A 15,463-nucleotide genomic window follows, 5' to 3' on the forward strand; every position below is an offset into this window, starting at 1 on the left:
TACTGAACAAGCTATGCATGGTTAATTGTTATATTCAGATATGTAATCTTGTGTCCATCTTGTCAAATGGATATATTACTGAGCTATGTCCAGCGAGCTATAATAATAATACATGGCTGTGTTCGGCCTCTGTAGTCAATTTAAACAATAGCATATAATATATATGTATTATCTATGTGTTTGTTTAGTTTATCAACTATTATCAACTATGGTAGTGTCATAATAACCATACAATATATCTTACAGAGTGTAGCCAGGTCATACAAGTTTTTGATTTAAAACCGAAGTTGAAAATTTTGTTATATTTGGAATCTATAAACGAATTACGTAACCACTTAATAGTTAAGTACCTAACAACTAACAAAGGCTTAAGAAAAATTTTACAAGATAATTTATTTTTCCTTTTTGCTGAATATGAGTCGGAGAATCTAAACTGTTTTTTGTTTTTCCATTAAATTTACGTTTTCTTGGTTCCATTATCGAATTTCCGATTCAGAAGCTAAAAACATTTAACTAAGACTGTGCGTTTTAAAAACAATCATATTTTTATTTGTATACCTAAAAATCCTTTCGTTTCAACTCAGTTTGTGCAATTACATTTAAAAAAAATAAATTCTCTTTCTTGTATACGAAACTTATTATTAACCTAATTAATAATACACTTTGCGACACTGAATTTAGTATATATTTTGGACAACGCTTTATGGATCTACTTTTTACATTTATTCTGTAAGAAAGGTATTTTTTTTACAATATTTTGGTGAACCAATTGGTTAAATGATGAATTGGTTGTAATTTCCGTTTAAAAAATTGTAAAAGATTTAATGATAATTATAAAAATATTTTCCAAAATATTTTCATACATACACTTTTTTGAGAGCCCCACAAAGTGTATTTCTTTCGATGTAATGAGACAGGAAAGTTTTGTGAGCTTGTAAATTGTAAATTTACAAGTAATTTATTATTTATTAGTAATTTAAACGGTAAATTGAACTTTCAGTAAAGTATACATGCAAACACCGTCTTATCTCAATGGACGAATATTTATTTGAATAAAGAATATTTTCTTAGAAAAAAGGACCCCTCTTACGATTCTTCGCCTCAATTCTTGTAACATTCATTACACACACATCGGCAGATCCATTATCTGTGTTCAACACAATGACTTGAGTTAAAATGCGGATATAAAGTTACTGAAACATTGAAGAGTACAACAATAAATAAACACCAACTTATTATAATGTAATACAATTCACTTTTTAGAAATACGCAGCACCTTAGGTTGTATGTTATATATGCTGATAATATCGGACAAGTCGGATACATTACAGTCAATAGTACACAATTATTATTTCAATAATAACTATATTGAGTATGGTTGTTGTTTATATTTTTTGATTATGGCAAATGTTGAAGAATAATTAGGGATAATTTGATGTGGAATTGGCCATTTTACACATAAATATGTAAAACTAGAAGAAGTTATAAAAAGTTTCATCTGAAATGGCGATTCCCACATATGACGCCACTAGTGGGCATTTTCCTCTTTGTTTAATTAGGAATTTTAAACGTTCATATCTTGCATTCTAGTAAAGATTTTTAAAAACCACTTCACTTTTCTATTCGTGAAATGAGAAATCTTCATCTGAAGTGATAAACAAAATTTAGTCCGATCCCCTATTATGTAGAAACAAAAAGACGAAGACAAAAGTTGTAGGATTTGGTTAGTAAAATTTAATGGTGGCCTTAGATTTGAACTAAATTTGTGACCTTCAAGGTCAGATCGATTTTTTAAAAATGATTATTTATTTAATTCTTCCTTATAACAGTTGAATTGAGCATGAAATTAATGGAAAACATCACGTAATACTCCAGAACAAGGACGTGAAAACGCATGATTGTAAAATAGATTTAGCGCTTTTTGTATTCCAATGCAAAGTCTTATACTTTAATAGTGAATTCAGTTAATCATAAAATCATTAAGAAAATTTTTAGGATACCCGTACATTTCCCGTTAAACGTAAGCAGTATTTTTATAGGTTAACAAATAGTTTTGCTATGGTAATTTATAATTCGTAATATCAGGAGTAGCAGTAACATTTGTAGCTTGCAGGCATCGGTACAGATAATATAGACCGTGGGACACCACGGGTTTTTTAAAATGATAAATTAATACTTGTAGTTTCGTGAGGGGATTCTTTTTGTCGAGTCTACCAAACTTTCCTCTACAATTTGATACGAAAAGACTGCGTTTTGAAATGAGCATGCAAACATAATATTTGAGTTATCCGACAAATTCCCTGCTGCATTTTTTCAAAACGATAGCTCAAATATGACAATATATCATGTTCATTTGAAAACGCAGACTTTTTAAAAAAAAAAAAAAAAAATCGTGGAGGAAAGCTTGGTAGATTTGTCAATAAGAAAGCTACTCACAAAATTTAAGTATGAATTCATCAGATTACAAAAAAAAACCCGTCTAATAGCTTTATGCCTTCTTGCTTAGAAATAAAAAGGAAACGAACTAATACTTGATTCCTTACAGAAAGAATGGGAGAACAAGAAGCGGCCCTAAAATTTTTCAAATAAAGAAGTAACTGAAAACGTCAAAATTTATTTTGGGTTAAGGCACCAGCGTAGTTGAAAAACATACGACAGGGATAAAAGAAAACAAAGTATATTTTGTAATTGTATTTTCTTTCTGTGTAATGATTCAGGCACAAGGTATTTTTTTTTTCGTTAGGTAGGTACTGGAATAAAGTTGATGTCAATATAATATGGTTAAAGAAGAAACTAATAAATAAAAAACTTTAATGTTTATGGGATAAGGAATCGCAGGGGACAGCTAGTTACTTATAATTTAATATAAATATAAGTTTAAACACAAAAAAACACTTTTTATTTTTAAAACTGGAATCATTCAAGCACATGCTATAGAAAAATAAATAATGACTGTCTACTATCATATAGATAGATATAGATAGATGTATTGGACCTAGGTAGATTAAACCAGTATGATGTATTATTTTTTATAAGAATATGCGATATATTAATATAAGGATTAGTTATAATCTGCACAGAATCGATTAGTTTTCAAATAAATAATACCGCATGGGACGTACAATTTATTAACCAATCTCTATTACATAATGTAAAGTAGTTATATTATGTGGATAAATATTGGAAAATGAAAGCTTTGAAGTATTAAAATATTATAAAATGAATAACCAATTTTTATATCAGTTGATAGGTATCACGAAATAAAAAACTAGAGTAAAACTTAAAAAGCATGAATATTTTAATTAAGGTAGGTAATATTGTGTTGTCGATATGCCCAATATACAAGAGTGGCAAAAACTATTCAAAGCCTAATTAATTTATATTATATTTCGTTTTCATTATTTAATGAGCTGATTTTGTTAAATTTAAAATTAGTTTGAATGCAAATTAAACTAATGAATATGAATATTTATTTATTGAATGATAAATAATAATTAAGTGAGTTAATTATCATTCAAATGATTTAAACAAAATGTTGCAGTTGCTACTAATAATGTTGTGCATAACCTAGTTTTCCCAATTAGTTTCAAGTAAATTTTTTGGGGAACCATAGCTAACAAATACTAGCTAAGTAGAAAATTACGCAGAGGACGAAGATCGATGAAGATTTTTATGCAGGATAATAAGGAGGACCTATTTTATTAATTAAAAAAAAAATTAAATTTCGAGATTGATTTAAAAATTAATCATATACCGTTTAGTACATAAATAATAAATGATAAGATATTAGAATCTAAACAAAAATAATTTACTAAATTTTGCAGTAAGAAATTCATGATAATACTGAGTGATCTTAACATATTAATTAGAATAAACATTGGCACGTGAGGTAAAGAAATTAAAATTGACTTTAGCAAAAAAATAAAATTATTATAACTAATAAATATAACTAATCTAACAAATGTATTAAAATCCTAATAGATTGTCAAAGTCTGCCATTAATTTAAGTAAAAGGCAAGGTTTTTTTTCTGTTCTCAAAATAAAAGGCTGGAAACATTAAAAAAAAAAAAATCAACTTATTTTTATACCATGTATATATGAAATGTACATAGTATATTAAGTTTAGTCCCAAGTTTGTGACGCTTAAAAATATTGATGCTACGAAAAAAATTTTGGTATACGTGTTCATAGAATCATCTAATTAGTCCATTTCCGGTTGTCCGTCCGTCCGTCCGTCCGTCTGTGGACACGATAACTCAAAAAGTAAATGAGCAACATTGGTCAATTGGGTCTTGACCTATGGGTCCGTAGGACCCATCTTGTAAACCGTTAGAGATAGAACAAAAGTTTAAATATAAAAAATGTTCCTTATCAAAATATAAACAACTTTTGTTTGAAACATTTTTTTGTAAACTTCATTTTTTACCCGTGAGGGCGCAAATTAGGCGTAAATTGTATAGTATGTATTATATAAATTATATATGTATGTGCAATGTGATAGAGTAATCAACACTATTTATGCATGGTATTTCAACAATTAACTCAGTCAATTGTTTGTTTTCACTTGTTATTCTTAAATTGTATTATTATATATTATATTATTTTTGAATTATTATTATTCTTTGGTTATTAAGTGTAGATATTCAAGTCATTAATAAAGTTCTTAATTATATTTATGAATAATTAATTCACGTAATAATATATTTGATAATTAAGTTTTTTCAATGTTTTCTTTATGTTGTTGATATTTTAAAAAAAAGTAAGTAATGAAGTACTTAGTGAATATCACGTATATACTCATTTATTATTCTTTGTAAATATAATAATGATATTAAACTTATTAATAAAAAATCAATAATAATCATTAGGAGATTAAAATTTTCAAAACAAATGCTTTTATACAAGGTGCTTAAAAAAATGAGTCATTAGGGGATTATTTAACAGACAATGGAGTCAATTATTCAATCTTCAAAAATTATTTGAATTAATAATATTTTGTTATAGGTAGTTGATAAGATGTAGAATAATAATTTAAAAGACACTTGTATCCTAGAGTGGAAAAATTTAGAAAATTAACGATAATAATCAGTTTTTCTTAAATTTTGGCTTCATCAAATAATATTTCCTTTAACTAAAAACAAATTTTGTACAAACTTTGTTGCTGACGTAATTCTCCACAATTTGATTTTTTATTCGACTTTCTTTCATCAAAATTGCCTGGGATATACCATTTTTTACAATAAGTTCTTTTTCTGTTAATATACAAGGTGATAATCGCGAAGCCATACATTTTAACAGTTTTTCGTGGATAACTCGAAAAGGCTACATTCCATCGAAGAGTGTGATATCACTATGAAGCTCATAAAATAACAAACACATTCGACCAATTGATTTTCAATTCTGAAAAAATAATCGAGAGGGGGATTATTGAATGTCGCGTTTGATTCGTCGAGAAGTCAAATCGAATCATTCAAAGTTTTATTCCGAAAAAGTTGAATAATTTCAAAAGCTCATGCATCTCGATTTTAATTTTCCAAATTTTCGGTGTACTTAATGACATAGGGTCATTGAAATAATAGTTTACATCTTTGCAACTATATATGTTCAATTTTTTTTCTTCTTAATGTAATTTTTGAGCTCAAAGTCTATTGTCTGTGTTAGGATATGCATATATAAATACACTTAACATTAATGATACAGTACTAGTTTTAGTTTGTGTCTGAGTATTTTCTATTAAAGCAGAACAGCAGGCTATTAGTATTATTTGTTTCAGTTCAAACCATTTAGTGGTTTGAGTTCAATAATTGATTTTTTTTAATAGTACGAAAGAATTTGAAATGCAGAGGCGTTTTAGGTGAATTTATATTATCGTAAACTTATGTATTAGTGGTGTGAATACAGAGTATTCCTGGGTAAAATATCCAAAAAATTAATTAGTTAGGACCTCACAACAAGCAATAGTTTTCCGTGGAACTTTTCTTGGAACCACTTCGTTTAAGAGCTATGTACTTACTGGATTGCAATGCAAGTAAAAAATATCTAAATTTTAGTATTACCTATTGTTCTCAACTACGGTTCTAGAACTAAGCAAAATGTCACTTGAGAGCTCCAGAAATTTTACACACTTCAAAACAAAAATGTCACTTGCAATTAAATAATTAAATAAATAACCGATAAAGATTTATCCCAAGAAGTGAACCTACGTTGAACCGAAAGATCGGATGATAAATTGTAGTATTTTGCATAACTGAAAACGCCTGAAGTATGTTGAAAATTTGGTTTAAAGACTGTTATAACATCTGGCTGTCAATCTCTTGGGTACGTATATTAAATATCTTTGGACTCATTTTGTCATCAGGGAGACAGGCGGTGTCCACAAAAGATTATTGTAATACACACATCAAAATTAGGAACCAACTCCATATATCACCCTTTATCACTTCAAATTTCTATCTGCAAGCCTTTAAGTTTACCCACAAAATGGGTCTGAAAGATTCAATTTCTAGAGAAAAGATTTTAGGAAGCTTATGTCTAGTATTACTGGGACGATTTATATATAGATTAAAAATTAAAAAAATGTCGCGATATTAAATCAGGTCTGATCAATGCGTTTGTGACATCGTAAACGGATTAGCAAACTTGAGTTGTTTTTTGTTTGTTTGAAAGGTTATTCTATCGAGAGTGGTCTTGGCAATGTTTCTACACAGCCGTCATTATCGTTATTTCTGAAACACGCTATAAATGATACAACACCTACCTTTATAATATATAGGTATTATCTTAAAACAGTATGTATACATAGAATGTTATTCAGGTCTGCTATATAAATGTGTTAAGTGATGATCATTATTTATTATTTGCAATTAATTTTAACTTTTGTGTGTCAAACATTCTTTGTTATCAAATTTAAAGATAATTATCATACTATATGTGAGATTCTATAACAATTTAGAAAGATAATTAATACTTTAATGAGGGTCTTTAATCACATTGACATTCATTTATCTTTCTCGCTTTTTTTTTTAAATAAAAATATCATTAATATAAATAAAACCCATTGCGTGCGGTCATAAAATATAATTTATACAGATTAAAATTGTAGGTAGGTTCTGGATGTATTACACAGTGAATACTTCTGGTAAAGTAGCTTGAATCAATAGTTTATAGTCAGGTAACTTGCTCACGTTAGATTCTTTTATCATCGCTAGACAAAATAACGTCGTTTGATTTTAACCGATTTTATCCTTTGACTTTTATCTTAAAACTTTTATCGTAAGAAGAGCATTCGTGATAGATCAGGTTTTAGTAGCTATGCGGTGCTAAAAGTTCATGCACTAAAAGGTTTATTGTGACCTTTAAACCTTTCTTATCTGCCCTTAGCCATTACATATTCAAGCATTCGTATTGGAGAAGTCTCAGACATTGAAAGAATTTACTAGTCAAAAAGAGGCAGAAGTTTCATAGATTCTTCATCGTAGTAGAAGCTCTTACAATATTTGCTGACGCAATCAACCCTATAATAATATTTTCTTTTATATAGAGCTTCTTGAAGATGCTTTCATATGGTTGCAATTAGTTGCACCAAACGTTGATTAAAACGCTTTTCCACAAGCTTCGATCGTATGCCGTGAGGATTATTTTTTCAGCCGTCGAATTTTCACAAAGCAGGTTGCTTAGATACCTGGCTCTTTTTCTACCCGTACCGAATTTACCGTCAACCTTCTCCGTGAGTGCCCCTGCTTCAGTGCCCTCCCTTACGAATAATGTGTCCCAAAAATTATAGTTACCGTTTCTGAATGATTCGAACCAAATATATTTTTGAATCAATTTTTATGCATATTTTATCGTTGGATACAAAGTCTGAGCATTTTATTTTTAGAATTTTTTTCCAGGACCATACCTCACAAGCTTCTAATGACATTAATAAGTTTTTATTTATATTCCAACTTGCACAGCCGTAACTTAACACTGACCACATACATGACTTTAAAATTTTTCTTTGGTAGAGATTTGTATGTTCCTGTGCAATTGATATTCTCTTTAATTTGTTTAAGGCAATTTTAGCCAATGTTATTCTTCTCTTAATTTCATTTGTTGATTTACCATCGCTTATAATCAGTGCCCCAAGGCAAGTATAGCTTTTAACAGATTTGATTCATTCATTATCGATTTTTAATGTTTGAAGTTGATGTGCTTTTTCGAAACAACCATACATTCGGAGTTATGTGCATTGATGTTCATACCCAGAGCCTTGCTTTGAAAGTTTACTTCGTTAACCAGCATTTGTAGTTTTTCTGCATTTTTCGCCATTAGAACTGTAACGTCCGAGTGTCGATTATTTGTCGATGTTGTGTAATGTGATAGAGTAATCAACACTGTCTATACATGGTATTTCAACAATTAACTCAGTCAATTGTTTGTTTTCACAAGTTTAAAATAATCTAAGTACCTGGTTTCTACCAATGTTTTTGATTACATAAACAGAAGCCATACACATCATTATTTTTATCCTTCATTTAATGTTTTACAACCTAGCATGATGCTTTATGTGGGTGGATAACAAGGTATGGTAAATAATAATTACTGCGTGTAAATAACACAAGAGAAGTGTACAGATCCTGTAGAATCAAAATTAAACGATACATCACGTTAATTTTTCATTGCAAAGGGTGATGTTTTTATTTATTTTTCTGTGACTTTCATCATATCTTGTAGCGTAATATCCAAACATTTTATGCATATTACTTTTTTTCCTTAGTTAACAAAAAAATAAAACGTATTTTTTTTATCATACGGATGTATTATTGATAACATGAATAGATAGAATAGCATTGCTTTATTTGCTTTTTCATTAGCAAGCAATAAACGCTGTTTAAAATGAAGCTTCATAGTTCCAGCAATACAACTGTTCTACGCTATATTATTTATTTAAAATTTTCATTAACAGTTAGATATGGTTTATCGTTATCTCTATTACTCAAAACGTAAAAGTTGTTGGCATTGTTGTGGTTTTACAAATTAACACTTTAATTAAAATATTATGTTCATACAAGTTTTATGGTGTGTTGAATTAAATATTAATCATTCAATTATTATTTAACTGGCTTGATACCCGCCCGCTTCACTGGGCTTCGAAGTGAAAACCACCGCTTTATAGCCTCCCCCTCTCTTGATCTCACTTATTCCCTTTCTATAACATTCGAAGGAATTATTTTACACAGCTAAAATATTAGCACAATTTTCAATTTTTTTAAGTGTAAGATAGTCATAACTCATTGAATTTATTAGAAAAGAAGGCTATGAATTGTTTGACTATTATTAAAATTTTTACAGAAATCTTTAATTTATGGTTTAAAATGATAATCATAGATGGAGTAGTAAAATGTCAGAATAAATTTATGTTTTTTTTTAAACATATCTTTATAAACTAAAGCTCATGTGTTATTCTGATGTATGAGCAATATTGTTGTACAGTTTCATTCAAACAAACAAACAAACAAACATCCTTACTTTCATATAATTAATATATCGGGATATACTGAAAAAATATGTAAAAGAAATTTTTTACTATTGAAAATTGTAATATGGACTCTGGTAAAAAAATTGTAGGTTTTACGTGGCTATAATGAATTGCAATTAAAATAGTAGGTCTGATTACCATCTCAAGAGAGGGAATTTGAATTCGGTAATTTTATTGTATTGTATTTTGCTAACCACTATGCAAAATAAAGATATTAATATAAAAAAATTAAATATTCTAGCCTTGGATTACGATTTGATTATCGGAATATTTACTGTCTTTTTTTTCACCGTATACATCTTCATTTGCGGGTCGATAGTGTTAAATCTAAATATTGATTAAGTGTTAAATCTAAATTGAAATTTGGAAAACCTAGTAATGCTAAGTCATGAGACAACAGAAAAGTAATGTACTCAGCTTGAGTTGAAGATGGCCCTTGGCTTCCCATTAATCGCTATATTTTAAAGATATATATATATATATATACATTATTAAAGTCACGTTTGTTTATTAATTTAGCCCAATCGTTGTCAAAATTTGAACTAATAACAAGTTACTATAAAACATTTTCATGTTCTTAATGAGGAAAATGAAAATGGTTAATGAGGAAAATGAAAATGGTATACAAATTCAATCGAACGAAAAAGCATATGCATTCGAAAGAGTAAGACAATTCGACTATTTGGGGGTGACAATTGAAGACACAAGTGAAGAAGAATCCGAAATTAATAAAAGACTTCAGAGTGGAAGCAGAGCCATGAGTTCTTTGAAAGGGGTCATGCTGTCCAAAATGGTTTCAAGGAGGGTAAAAGTCCGAGTATATAAGACAGTAATTAGACCAACGGTTTTTTACGGAGCAGAGACATGGGTTGTAAATAAAAAAATTGAAAATAAGCTATTGATTTGGGAACGAAAAATTCTACGAAGAATCTTTGGAGGCCAAAAAGACGAAAGTGGACAATGGAAAAGAAGAACAAATGAGAACATATACGAAATGTATAGTGACCCAAATATAGTAAAAATTGCCAAAGCACGCAGGATCCGATGGTTGGGGCATGTCCATAGGATGTCAAAGGAAAGGATTCCGAATAAACTACTCACTCAAGGAGTTGGTGGTAAGCGGAGAACGGGACGGCCGAAGAAACGGTGGTTAGAGTCCACCATAGAAGATCTCCGGCAGATAGGAGTACAGAACTGGAAGAAGGATGCTTTGAACAGGAAAAAGTGGAAGCAAATTGTCAAAAAGACAGAAGCCATGAGCCCTTGAGGCTTGAAGTGCTAATATATATATATATTTTTTTTTTCCCAATAAATTTTAATTAAAATTATAGTTTATTTTCATTTTCATTTGGAGGCGTTGATAAAGTTTTGTACGATATACGTTTGATAGCCCATTTTTAACGTACTTCTGAGATTGCTCAACTCGTGCTAAGCACTTGATGTGCAAATTTCGCATGCGTACGGTTATAATGTTCTTACTCCACTTGTATAATTATTTGCAACGGGTATCGATTGTTTTTTTTTTTTTAGAAAGTTGGGGTGTAAATGTAACTATTCAATTAAAAATGGCCTTCAATCTTACTTCGCTTATATTTTTGTAAGAAATATATTTTTTGTGTATGACCACACTGTAAAAACATTAATTTTTTTTAAAATTCGATTCCATAAATAACAAAATACTGGCTATATAAAGTAATGCTTATTATTATTGTTTGAATGATACTAAAAAATCTATCACAACATAACATAAAACTAGAAAATCTTACATATATTATCATGAAGGCGTTATAAGTATTATTATTGTTATTATCATCGTACGATTACGGTCATTGTGAATGTCAACGCCCCTCAAGGCCTACAAACTTTTTAATAGAAAAAACCAACAGCATTGATTATATATAAAAACTTTTTATGTGTAAAGCTATAAATATAAGCATATTAACGAAAGAATACAAAATAACTATTAGTATTTACACCTACACTTCTTTAAATCAAAACGTATAGCTTGTATTATAATACGTAGAGCGGACAGAGTGGTAATATTTATAAAGTCGGTAGGTGTGCGTTTTAAGTTCATTTATACAAGCGGTAATAAGAGAAATAAATCTAAACAATTTAATTTTTTTGGTGTCAAGCGTAGAAATAGATGGATTTCAATAATATAAAGTGAATTTAATTTTATGAAATTCTCGTACCCTCCAAGATATGTTTCTAATTTCGCAAGTTTATCCATAAGTAGAAAATAAAAAGACATTTTAAATTCGGCATAATAAAGCAATTTACTAATTTTTAGGACATACTTGTCAAATGACAAAATAAAAGAGTCTCGCAGGTAGGGTCTGGTGTGACCTTTTAGGTCTACACAAATAGCTTCCCAGCATAATCAATATTTATAAGAAATAAAAAATAATAAAAACCTGACGACTCGAGCGAATGTTATGAAATTTTTTTTCGGATCATATTGCTGTTAACACGTTTTGATCGACACGTCAACGAAGTCGATATCATGTTTTTTTCGCGCGATATCGAACAGGAAAACAATGCCCACATACGCGCGGACGTACACAAACACACACATACTTTTTCTCCAAATTAGTGTTATTACCTTGTCCTGACCATGAAACGTAAAGAACTATGCTTAAAATTTAGATTTCGAAAATCAGACCCATTACAATAGCTTCCTATACTTTGAAGTTAAAAATTTTCCTTACATCATTTTGATTATTTGGTCGATGTTTACTGTTTTTGAAGTAACTAAAACATTATTCACTCCTTCGTTGCAGAACAAACATTTAATAAGAACTAAAGAATTATGGTAGTTCTCGTGAATCCCTTATTGCAGCTACAAACGAGAAGTTTCAAGCTACATTCGTGGATGTTATGCAGCAGACAGTAAGCCACAAATATATAGACTGGTCAATTTAAATTTTTCGAGCCATAGTCAAGATACAGCAAACCAATACATGTAAAAAGTCGTAAATTTTCCGTAGAATTCAATGCACTATTTTTTTACACTTTTAAATTACCGGAAGACATTCAAAATGGCTGCCAAAGTTGCTCGAAAAAAATTTTTCTTTTGGGGGTATTATTATCAGTCAAATTCTGTTTTAAGAGCGGGTTTTTTTCAATTGTCAATGCATACTGACTTAGTACTCTAGCATCATCCGGATGACGGTAAAAAAAAACGATTTTGCTTGCAGAAAAAATATGAAAATTTTGGTAATAAAAATAAAAAATTTTTGTTTGGTTTGAGTAGAGAATTTTAAGTTCTTCCTTTCAATATAACATTTCATTTTTATTCTTTTTATATATAACATACTATCGCAGATATTTTCAAAGTATTTCCGTGTAGATATCTCTAAAAGACAACAGCAATGCACATACATATAAATTTTTGTTATAGTTCCTGAAATTATAAAGTGATAACGCCAGGCCTGATAGCTTTTTAACATGCTTTTATTTGCTTGGTATGTATCTACGTATCTATATAACGAAATCATTGAACACAATTTTCATGCAATTTAACACAACAGATTGAATTGAAGAGATGGCACACTTATCACACATCAATACAATAATTTATTTTAATTTAAGTCTGTTCCATGGATGACCAGGGTCTTCACGATTAACGATTTTCTAATAAACATAATTCATATAATTCTGGTGGAAGCGCAGATAACATTTCACAATATTGATAATGAATAGTTTAAAAAACTAAAAAGCACACTTTTGTAGCTAGCTGAACTAAAAAGTCGAAAATAGTTCTAATTTCAAAAAGAAAATAGAGTAATTAAAAGAAATCATTTTATCGAAAAAGAACGGTGTGTCAAAAAAAAAATTTTTTTTGAATAATTGAAATCTAGTACTCCATGCATTTTTACGATAAAATGTTTTTTTTTATCATGTTTTGTTTTAAATAAAATAACTTCGTGCAAATTTCAAGGTATTTTAGAACCACTTTGTGTTTGTTACAAGCATCATATTAACACTAAATAATTTATTTTACAGAGAAAAGAAATTAAAAACCCGTCTCTTGTTATGTTGTTATTGCAATTGGAATAAATTGTATGCAATTTTGTTTTGTTTTTTGAATTGTGTTATAATAATACAACAAACAACACAATATATTTTATTATATGGTGCAATTGCAAAATGTCATAAATAACATACACAAGCAGATGGTTATAGTATAATAATATTAAAAAATATATTTAAAAAAAAATTATACTATTTAAAACAAAATTATTGTCTGTTTCACATGTTACAGTCTACCACATAACATTCAAATGTATTAAGTAAGTCACATTTTAAATATGTAGGCGATGAGCTCGATTTTACCTCTATATTATAAGTAACTGGATGGTGCTGTAGAGGTAAAGTCGGATAGGGTAGTATTTTCCATCAGCTCCATACCGTCCAATTTTTTCCTATATTCTCTGTTTTGGATCGCACTAGGTGACCCATTCTTAACCTTTGACCTGTGACCATATAATTATTACTTACGACTTCAACCAATAATTTAAATGGATGAAGCGCAAAATTAACCAATACAGACATAAACCTGGATCAAATTTCGTTACTTGTATTCAATAATTATTAATACCTAATTGTGCCTTACGCAATTTATATACCATTTTTTCTTTTTAGTTTCGTTTAGTACAATACGTGTAATTAGAGATTAATTGTTTTATTGTATCGCAATAACACAATCTTTTGTACTTAATACTAGATTGCAAAATTTTCAAAAAATCACCACCTGTATATGGACGTTGTGTGGTATTCACAACACATTTTTTAAACTATTAAATCATCCTTAGTTAAATAGTTAAAATCCTTCTTATGTTGTAAATAATGGAACTATAATAGTGTAGACAAGTGGATTTAGCTTAAAGCCCACTAAATTACCATTGCGTTAAGATTTATGAAGGCCAAAATCCTAGATTATGAAAAATGTTATTATAATTTCATCGCATTTAGTATTACATATTATCATATTTATTTAAATTCATCAATAAATTCAAATCGATTCAACATAGCTATTTTTTTGTAAAAACATTCAACATAATAGGAATTCAAAAACAATTGACAAAAAATTAAAATTCAAAATTCATGGCAGAAATGGAATTGTTTATTTCAAAATTAAAAAATAATAATAATACTCAATCCAAAAACAAGTGAAAACAAACAATTGACTGAGTTAGTTGTTGAAATAACATGTATAATGTTGATTACTCTGTCACATTACACATACATACATGTCACACATATAAAACTGATATAGCCATAACATACATACTATTCAATTTGCGCATAATTTGCTTCCTCACGGGTAAACAGTGTTGTTCACGAAAAAATGCTTCAAACAAAAGTTGTTAATATTTTTATAAGAAACATTTTTTACATTTAAACTTTTGTTCTTTCTCCAACGGTTTATAAGATGGGTCTTACGGACCCAAGACCCAATTGAAATGTGTTGCTCCTTTACGATCTTGACCTCACTTTTTACGTCCTTAGCACGCTATACAAATTTCAGCTTTATATCGTTTTTGTTTTTGAGTAATCATGATGACAGATGGACAGATAGACGACAGACAACAAACGACAGACGAAAGACAGACAGACAACCGGAAATGGACTAATTCGGTGATTTTATGAGCACCTATACCAGTCAATATTTTTAACGAACTTGGGACTTTACTTAGTATACCTTGGTATATTTCATATACATGGTATCAAAAGTGGTATCCAGTTTCGAAATAATAGCACAAAAGTTTTATCGCCCAACCCAACGTTCCAATTTCTATGCGCCGAACCACTTTTGTGAATCTTTTCAGAGTACATCTGGATGATAAAACATCGACGAATGAACTTATATATTATCCTGACTATGAAATGTAAAGATATGTTAAAAATTTCGATTTGAATTTTCGGAGACATTACAAG

Source organism: Chrysoperla carnea, chromosome 1 (genome assembly GCF_905475395.1).
Source record: "Chrysoperla carnea chromosome 1, inChrCarn1.1, whole genome shotgun sequence".
NCBI classification, from domain to species: Eukaryota; Metazoa; Arthropoda; class Insecta; order Neuroptera; family Chrysopidae; genus Chrysoperla; species Chrysoperla carnea.